Source organism: Panthera uncia (assembly GCF_023721935.1).
Source record: "Panthera uncia isolate 11264 chromosome A3 unlocalized genomic scaffold, Puncia_PCG_1.0 HiC_scaffold_11, whole genome shotgun sequence".
NCBI classification, from domain to species: Eukaryota; Metazoa; Chordata; class Mammalia; order Carnivora; family Felidae; genus Panthera; species Panthera uncia.
In genome coordinates, this window is record NW_026057578.1 from 60,163,664 (window position 1) to 60,174,151 (window position 10,488).

At 41.4% G+C, this 10,488-nt stretch overlaps 1 long non-coding RNA gene across 1 annotated transcript; it reads right to left on the bottom strand.

Annotated features, from left to right (window-relative positions):
* Nucleotides 1-1,826: 1,826 nt before the first annotated feature.
* Nucleotides 1,827-2,968, bottom strand: LOC125936939 (uncharacterized). Its single transcript, XR_007462170.1, has 3 exons — nucleotides 2,719-2,968; nucleotides 2,327-2,473; nucleotides 1,827-1,898 (listed from the first exon to the last, which is right to left on the bottom strand). It is a non-coding gene; the product is annotated as an uncharacterized LOC125936939 (long non-coding RNA).
* Between the last annotated feature and the right edge of the window lie 7,520 nt (nucleotides 2,969-10,488).

Sequence of the window (10,488 nt, forward strand, 5' to 3'; positions counted from 1 at the left end):
AGTTCTTTCTCCAACCTTGAGTAGTTCCCTCACAGCCATGCACTAGTAAGTACAGAGTTGAAGACTCAAAGGAGCTTATGTACATATATCCAGAGTTGTTTCTGTGAGTAGCTGTCTCTTCTCCAGCCCTCTATCCTGTAGACTCCAGCTGCCTTGGTCTTTCCAGAATCCTAGTTTCATTCAAAGAAGGTACCGGGCTCTGCCTGGGTTCCTGATCCTTTTGTTGTAGCCTGGAAACTGACTCCAGGAAATAAGCAGCACACTCATGGGGCTTACCTCACTTGTTTCTCAGAGATCCTGTACTTCATTGCCTATGTCCAATGTTTTGGAAACTGTGGTTACATACATTTTATCTGGTGTTTTAATTGTTTCAGGCAGGGGCTAGGGAATGAAATCAGGTTCCTGTTATTCCACACTGGCTGGAAGTAGAAATACACTGTCTTTATTACAATTTCCCCCAGCACACTGAATTGGACATTATCTATAAAGTACAACACACTGTATCTATCACTTAATGTCAGTGAGAATATCATGCATTGTAATGTAATATCAACAAAGTTTTCTTATGTATATTTGTCTTGTAGTTCATTCCTTGTACATGCCTTTAAACCAGACAACAGTGATTGGTCCAAAAATAAAGTAGAGATGCAGAAAGGTAAGATAGAGAAGGTAAATACCTTCCAAATGCTGATAGAATCTCTCTGGAGCCTGGCATACTGTCAGCACTCAATTGCTTGTTGAATAATTGAATGAATGCATACAGCCTAAAATGAATACTTGCATGTATGCAGGCATGAATGAATATGACTTGATGAATGGTTTCTTTCCTACCCCACTAGTTCTCCACTGGTCAAACCAAAACTGGATGATTATTCCAGAGCCTATGAGAAACCTCTGGGTTCTGTGGGGAGTCATATTGCTTCCCCACACACTGTCTCCTGTCTTGTTCTGGATCATTTCCTCACTCCTCAATTCCTTCCTCACTACATTACTACTTTACCTTGATGCTGAGCTGATGTTCCTTTTTCTTTCATATTTTTGGAAGGAGATTCCTCCTTTAATTTCTTTGCCATGACAGTGGTGACACCCTAGCTTTCAGGAATATGAACACAATTTTTAATTAGGTTGCAAATTAAAAAAAATTTTTTTTAACATTTATTCATTTTTGAAAGACAGAGAGAGACAGAGTGCGAATGGGGAAGGGGCAGAGAGAGAGGGAGACACAGAATTCGCAGCAGGCTCCAGGCTCCAAGCTGTCAGCATGGAGCCTGATACGGGGCTCAAATTCACAGACTGCAAGATCATGACCCCAGCCGAAGTCAGCCACCCAGCCGACTGAGCCACCCAGGCGCCCTGATTGCAAATTTTTAGAGTATTAGTGGTGATACTCTAAAATCCATTTTTTCCTAGCATCCAATATTTGTCTTATTAATAATCTGTACCCTGGGGTGCCTGGGTGACTCAGCTGGTTGAGCGACTGACTTAGGCTAAGGTCATGGTCTCGCAGATCATGAGTTCGAGCCCCACATCGGGCTCTGTGCTGATATCTCAGAGCCTGGAGCCCGCTTCAGATTCTGTGTCTCCCTCTCTCTTTGCCCCTCCCCTGCTCACACTCTCTCTTTCAAAAATAAATAACCATTAAAAAAATAATCATCTGTACCCTATTATTATGGGACTATTACTGACTAGAAAAAGAATTTGGGGAGCTATTTCATTTTTGAAATTAGTGAAGCTAATTTCACTAAGGAATTAATGAAAAGAAGTGAATACTTTCATGTCATTGCTAAAATGTGTTCAAAGAAAACAGTAATAAACAAACAATACAATAGTTTTGAAATGTTTCCAATGTAAGAGTTTTTATTGTGGTTCCGCACTCAACTAGAGGTACCTACAACAGACTACAGACAAAAACAATTAGAGAGGGCTCAATAAAAATTGCCAGAAATTAATAATTTTGTTTTGCAGATCTCAGACACATTACTAGATCTTAATTTCAGTCTTAACATTAAGTGATAAAATCCCTAATTTAAATGAGATAATTAATTTAAAACAAGACTGCAGGCTTGGATTATAAGTACATTGCCTTCCAAAAAAAATAGCTGAAAATCCTATGATAGTAATCTGTCAGGTTAAACTTCTGGGCATGATGAATTTACCAAAAGACTGAGTATAATGTGGTGAGGACAGAGAAAATAATACGATAAAGAATGGTTAGGAAAAGCCAGAAAACATCGCAAACAGATGGGAGATCTAGGTGGGAGATAACAGGGAAGTGTACCTGTTTTACAAACAGGGTAGGAATGGGTAGGATGAAAGGCAGTCTTACCTCAGCAGAGAGGCTAGTTCCACAGTGTTGACTGGCTGAGGTCTAGGCAGCCCTGGAGGAATGCTGGCTCTCTTAAACATAGTTGCCACTAGACTGCTTTAAGGTTTCTCAGCAGTGGTCCTCAGCCCTTTGCTGCTGTGGGTGGCTCTAGGAGGAAAGGCAGGGCTGCTTGAGGTGGAGGTATGGCAGCGATGGTGTGGCTGGCTGACTCCCAGATCCTGGGCCGAGGACCTTCTCTGGGGAAGTGGATGTCAGCATTATTTAAGGGTGTTAGAGTTTTTGCCACTCTGGGACCTAAACTGGCCTGGAAACTGGGGAGTGACCTCATGTGCACTATTCTTGAGAGAGGTTTCAGGGTGTTCCGGAGATAGGCGATGTCGTCCCCCGCCTACCTTGGGCTTGGGGTGTTTCTTGGGGTAGGACTCTTGGGACCTGATGCCATGAGAAGAGTCATCAGATTCTAAGGACACCGTTTCCTGGAGAGGCAACCTCTTGGAAGGTTTCTTTTTCTTCTTTCTAGGGTTCTCCGGTCTTAGCTCTTGTAAATCCCCAGTGTCAGTTTCTTTGAGTGGCCATATTAAGAAAGTAGAATTCTTTGTCTTCACATCCTCCCTAGAGAGAGAGAGAGAGAGAGAGAGAGAGAGAGAGAGAGAGAGAGAATGAATATGCAGGATTACCCTGGTCTTGTTGGCTGCTGTGTCTACAGAGATGTCCAAGCCAGCCCTGCAGTGTTTCTCAGCTCTTGGTCCCTTGGCCTTCTTCCCATGGAATGGAGTTGCAGAGGTCCTGTGGCCCTGATAGTTTGGGCTGCATTTTATTCCATGAGGTTCATTTCCACAGGTCTTTGTGGAAGCCTCACATGGCATGAAGAATCTAATGTCATTTGGACCTTGTCCTGACCAAGTCAGTGAATGAAGCAACAATTCCTGCCCAAGACGTCCCTTGGCATGCCTCAGAATTGACCTCTGTCCACCCCAGGATTATAAGCTTGGCCACATCATAGTTCAGTTTATTCCTGACATACTGAACTGGAGCTTGTACAGTAGAAACATTCTTCTACACCCTCAGTTTTCCCTAATTAGTGTATGGTGTACCATCAGAAAAATGTCTCCCAAATTCAAAAACAATATACTTTTTAATTTAACTGACATTGGATTTGACTATGAAGTCATAAAGCTAGTCTTACCATTTAGAAAATATAGTGCACATGATCAACTAATATTTGACAAGGGAGCCAAGAATACTCAATGGGGAAAGACAGTATTTTCAATAAATGGTGTTGAGAAAACTGGGAATCCACATGCTCCTATCCTATAACACTCACAAAAATGAACCTGAAATGGAAATAATAAGAACTCAAACCATAAAACTCCTAGAAGATAACATGGGGGAAAAAACTCTTTTACATTGGTTCTGGCAGTGATTTTTTTTAGATATAACACCAAAAATACAAGCAACAAAAGCAAAAATAAGTGGCACTACATCAAACTGAAAAACGTCTGCACAGCAAAAGAACCAAACAATCAAACAAAGAGGCAACCTAAGAAATGAGAGACACTATTTGCAAACCATACACCGGATAATGGATTAATGTCCAAAATATATAAGGAACTCATACAACCTAATATTGAAAAGACTAATAATCCTGCACAATAAATTCTTACTAATTACTTAAAAAAAAACCCAAACAAATAATCCAGTCAAATAATGGGCAGAAGACTTGAACAGTTTTTCCAAAAAAGACATACAAATAGCCAAAAGGTACATGAAAATGTGCTCAGTATCACTAATCACAAGAGAAATCAAAATCAAAACTACAATGAGATATTACCTCACACCTGTTAGGATGGCTATTATCAAAAAGACAAGAGATAACAAATGTTGCTGAGGCTGTAGAGAAAAGTGAGCCCTTCTATGCTGTTAATGGGAGTGTAAACTAGTACAGTCACTATGGAAAACAGTATGGAAGCTCCTCAAAAAATTAAAAATGGAACTACAATATGATCTATCAATCCCACTTCTGGATATATTTCCAAAGGTAACTAAATCACTGCCTCAAAGAAATATCTGTAGTCCCATGTTCCACTGCAGCATTATATACAATAGCCCAAATATGGAAACAACATAAGTGTCCATTGGTGGATGAATGGATCAAGAAAATGTTATATGTATTATATATATATTTCATATACAATGGAATATCATTTAGCTATTAAAAAAAGAAGGAAACCCTGCCATTTGTGACAAGGATGGACTTTGAGGGTGTTATATTAAGTGAAATAAGTCAGAGAAAGACAAATACTGTGTGATCTCACTTATATGTGACATAGAAACAGAGTAAAATGGTGGCTGGCTGCCAGGGACTGGGGGGGTGAGGGTAGAGGAAATGGGAAGAACATGAAAAATATTTTTTTATCTTATAAAAAAATATAAGAAAATATATTGGTCAGTTTATTTATCCAGCAATGTTGTATTTCAAAGAAGGTATCTTGGGAACATCATGACTTCATTCCAGCCATGTCCTCATGGCACACCATCTGGGGGACTTGCCTTTTTCAGGGCCTTCAGGGTAAGTTAAAAACACCAGTTCCCTGGTGTTAAACCTTATTTTGTTCCCATAAGAAGTATCTACCACCTTGATCACCCAGCTTTCACTCTGAATAACTTTTGATCACTGCTACTTCAGATCCTCTTGGAAATTACCAAGGAAAAATTAAGAGTGGGAAAATATTTTTAGTTATTTCTAAAAAGAAAATTGCATCAATCAAGTCCCTCTTCAAAAGATCAAGATTCACTACATGTGATACTTTTCAAGGATTGGCTCAAAGACTCAGGAGATAATTCCCAAGAGAGATTTAAAAATGGCCTTTATACCTATTAGGATAGCTGTTGCCAAGAAAAGAAAAAGCAAAGCCAAAAAATAACAGATGTTGGCAAGGATATGGAGAATCTAGAACCTTGTACACTGTTGGTGGGAATATAAAAATGGTAAAGCTGCCATATAAATTGTATGTCAATTTCTGAAAATATTAAAAATAGAATTACCATATGATCCAGCAACTCCACTTCTGTGTATGTATAGACAAGAAGGAAAGCAGGGACTCAAACACCCATGTTCACTGCAGCATTACTCACAATAGTGAAAAGGTGGAAACAACCCAAGTGTCCACCAGCAGATGAATGGATAAACAAACTGTGGTATATAATACAATAAAATCTTATTTAGTCTTAAAAAGGGAGGAGATTCTGACACAGACTATAACACGGATGAACCTTGAATACCTTATGCTAAATGAAATGTCAGTCACAAAGGAATGGGGAATTAGTGGTCAATGGGTACAGAGTTGCGGTTTGGGATGATGGAAAAATTTGGGGACTGGCTGACCGTGATGGCTGCACAGCAATGTGAATGTACTTAATGTCACTGAACTGTATGCTTAAAAATGGTTAAAATGATACATTTTATGATATGTGTATTTACCACAATAAAAAAAAAAAATGGCCCAAGCAACAGCAGTAAAATGGGAGAAAGCCTTCTCAGGAGGCCACAAACAAAATTATCTTGAAATATGAGCCCAGCACCTATGTAGATGTGTAAGTTCTGTGAGCTGGGTTCTCAGACTCATCTTGAAATCACAAGGCTGTGACACCACCCCTCCTCTGTGAAATCTAAAATCTTACCTACATTACCATCAACTATTCCTCACATTGCTGCTTCCCTCTGGAATGGACAAAATTGATACGTTCTATTTACTCTTTAGAAATGGTCTCTAAAGGGGCGCCTGGGTGGCTCAGTCGGTTGAGCGTCCGACTTCGGCTCAGGTCACGATCTCGCGGTTCGTGAGTTCGAGTCCCGCGTGGGGCTCTGGGCTGATGGCTCAGAGCCTGGAGCCTGCTTCCGATTCTGTGTCTCCCTCTCTCTCTGCCCCTCCCCCGTTCATGCTCTGTCTCTCTCTGTCCCCAAAATAAATAAACGTTAAAAAAAAAAAAATTAAAAAAAAAAACAAAAAAAAGAAATGGTCTCTAAAATTTTCCCATGTACATCTCCCAAGTATCAGGATCGGTTGTAGTCCAGTCCACCTCCTAAAAGCTTTCAGAAAGAAGAGCAACAAGGAAGGAGAGAGAGAAAGTAGAGAATAAGGCACCCAAAGAGAAAGGTGGAAGAGAGGCTGACCTACATACCGGAAGGATACCAGGAAGATGATCATGCAAAGAAACCAGTAAGAAGGGCAGGAAAGACCGAGAAGCAACACATGTCTAGTCTTCAGTGGGAGACTGGTCATATAAGTCACACACCACCTGGATAATTAAATTCCAGGGAGGCAATAACAAAACAAAACATGTCCCCATCATGCCAAAAGCAAGTAATATATTGTTAAGTGGGGGAAAAGTCACAAACAACGTATGTGACTAGAAACCTTTCCATCAAATGGTTAACTGTTGCCTCAGGGAAAAGAATTCCAGTAAGATTGTCACTTCTTCCACATTAAACATTTTTTTATAGCTGTCATAAATGGTGAGGGGAAACACAAATTTTTATTTTAAGGAAAAATAATCAACACAGCAGAGAGAATACTCTAGAAGGATATGTGCCAAAATACAAATGGTGATTACTTTTGAAATGTGGAACTATTTTTATATTCTTTTTGCTTTTTTTCATATTCTTTTTGCTTTTAATTTCTAAATTAAAATTATATTAACAATGCATACTTTGGAATAAGAATAAAAATATGCAAGCTGTCATGATCAGAATAAAAAGCAGACCAGAATTTTGATCAAGGAAAGCCTTCATGTCATGTAAGCAGCTACCCCATTTTACTGATGTCAACTAAGTTCAAAATATTCCACAGGAAATGTCCCTTTGCAGGAGGGGGGGCAGGGTAGGTGTGAATCTGATATGAGAGTTCTTATCTGCGCCCCCCTCCCCAGCCCTCCCCATGCCCCTCCACTCTGATTGGCTCAAACCCACTCTGAGGAAGGGGGAAGGTGGCCATGCTCCAGACTGCTAGCCAGTGGACATTATGCATCAGCATACCTGGAAAGGCGCTGCTAAATGGCTTTCTTTTGCCTCATCTCCTACCAAAACCGAGAAAAATACAGTGTCCTATTAATTACTTTAGGCTCTAGGTTTGATTAAATAATGTGACAAACAGGTAAAAATTACGTATGTGTGTGTCAGGGGGTGGGGGTAAGGTGAGGGAAGCCAGGCATGGTGACTTCCACTGGCTCTTCAGAAGCAGTGGTTCCACTTTGGGGAGGAAAGTGCTGAGCACCCACTCCACACCCTCTTTGGGTCAAAACCCACCTCATTCGCCTGATTAATGCCAGCTTGCCAGTTTTCCCTGTCTCACTGGTTTCCTGAGGCCTCGTTTCTATTCTGCTCTAAGTGTCTGTCAGAAACCCAATCTTAGAATGGGAGGACCTATGGGGTAGGCACCGAATAGATGTCTGGTGAGGACCACGAGACCCCTGAATTTTAACAATGGAAGGAGCAGAAAATGGAGAGACTGATAAGGCTGCTGCCATCCCAATTGTTACCACTGGCCCTCAGGGTTAGAAATCGCTATGATTCTCTATGCTCTCTTATATTAGGGCACCGCAGAATGCTTTCTGAAAATAGGCAATGGCATTTGTCCCTCCAGATAATATGGGACACTCACAGGCAGGGTTTGTTCTTGAACTGCTTTTTTATTAAGGGCTTTGCTCCAGCCTAGGAAATGGGGGTCCTAATCTGACCAGAAGAGACGAGGGAGCTAATGACATACTGAGGCTTAATGATTTTAGATGCACAGCTCCTTCTAAGGGAAAAATAGTCAGCAGTGATGAGGCAAGATTATAGGAAGTGATTCATCTCATGTAATGTCAGAGCCAGCACTGAATCTTGAGGTTTCAATCAAAGACTTAATATCACTGCTGTCAGGAAGACAATGTGAAGCCACACTACATAGAGGAAAGGGAGGAATGTTAACCAGCACAGAATTATTATTTCCTTTGGGACAAATTCTTAAATGGTTTGATGGAAAATGATTAAACTGTTCAAAGAAAGACAATGAACACTAATACTCAGGAATCAGGAGCTGACCACAGACCTGGACAGCACACATCTGAACTCTAGGAGAGTAGTCTCCTCTCTCATAGACTCATACACAGCCATGCACCCAAGACCACACAACTACAATCACACATCAAGAAAAGAACAGTCCTTGCCTTCAGGATCTCGCTGCCCAGCAATTTCCTTCGGATGTCCAGTGATTTTTTTGAAATAGAGAAAATGATTAGTTCTCTCTGGTTTTCCTGATCACATTAAATTTTTTTTTTTGTTTATTTTTGAGAGAGAAAGAGACAGAAAGACAGAGTGTGAGCAGGGGAGGGGCAGAGAGAGAGGGATACAGAATCCTAAGCAGGGTCCAGGCCGGGGCTCGAACTCACAAACCATGAGATCATGACCCAAGCTGAAGTCAGACACTTAACCAACTGAGCCACCCAGGTGCCCTTTCCTGTTCACATTTAGAATGTTGCTAATTTTTTCAAGAAATCCAATTCCCTCAAAGTGAATCTCCTTAAGGAGGAACCTCAGAGGTAATGTGTCCAAACTCTGCTCTGTCAAGAATGGAGAGTGGATCCCAGCTATGCCTGGGAGGCATATTCAGCCAGTTACATGACACCAGGTATGCAATCCAGCTCAAGCCTGCTGGGGCACCTTGCCTGGAGGAACATACAGTCCCCAGCCTGTACTCAACCACCTCACAGCAGGAAGTTGAATAAGGCTTGGTAGAGTCACTTCCTTTCACTGGAGAAAACCAGAAGCCAGAGCACCAAACCCACCAGGCATGCTTCCCCTGTAGCACCCGAGGCTGCGGCCTTCTGACAGGAACAGGATTCCAGGAGAGAAGTCCTGCCTGGCAAGGAGGGAGGACACCAAGAAAGGGGAAATTCCTCCTGGTCTGCTTGCATCTTGGAATTAGGAGAAACTACATGTGTATTCTCTAAATGGAGAAAGTTATAGCCAGGTTAGGGACGATTTTAACCCAGAATAGACATCTCTATGCCATGAAATGTAGAAAAAACCTCAGGGACATTACTGAAGGTGGGCAAAGCAAGAGCAATCATTTCCCTCCAACAGACACACTCTCAGAAGGCACGGCTCTCTCTCAGCTGTGCTGTCAGAAAATGCATTCAACCATATAGCAAAGAAAAGAGAAAAACCAAACCAGTGCGAGCCACCCGTGATTTCACATTGCAAATATGGAGACACTAAACACTCTCTTCTTTAAGAACTAATTGTTTGGAATTTAGCAATATGGGGAACATATTGGATGATGGAGGACAAAAGTCCTCAAGAATCATTTTGGTGTCAAATTTTGAGCTGAAACTTAAACTCTGCATCAGTTTTGGCCATATTCAATCAGTTTTGAACCCTTCACCCTCCAAAGACTTCCCTCTTTCACTGTCTGTCACCCTCAGTTAGGAACCAGAAGAGGGGCCTGGGGGAAATACTCTGTCACCCACAACTGGAGGTCTCAAAAAAGAAGAAAAAGAGGAGGTACAGAAGATGGAGAGCTGAATGTCTGGCATCCTGGTCCACCCAGCTGCCTGGGGCTATGTACCCCTTGTCTGACCAACCCCAAATGGACGGTTAGGGTGGATTCAATATTTTAAAGTTAAATTTAGTCAAGTGCTGTTCTGTTGGAGTTGCAAGCTATAGCACATTTCTTTAATCAGCCCATGAAGAAAGCACTGGGATTTTTTTTTTTAATGGTCTCATTTCGTATAATGATGTGAAGGCTTACTAAAGATAAATTGAAGGGAGGCAGTACGCTATAGAGTAAGTGAGGATGTGCTCCTGATGAGAAAGGACCTGCCAGAAGGAAATCCCAGAGGAGACAAAATAAGACCTGCGCCTTCAGTCTGTGTGCTCACACCTGCTGGCCCTGATTGTACAAACAGAGAGAGATTAAACTCTGAACCTAGTGTGTTGGACATGACCTCTGCTTAAGAAAGTTAAATGTAGTCTCTTGCTAGTGGGGAGGCAGAGGAAAAAAACAGTGGAAGTTACCATGGGGAGACTAGAGAGTCAATGAATGCTTCTGCTGTGTAAAGAAAGCCCTAGAAATCTGGGTAGGTAATTAGCAGCTAAGAGCTTTAAATAAGGCCTGGAGCAG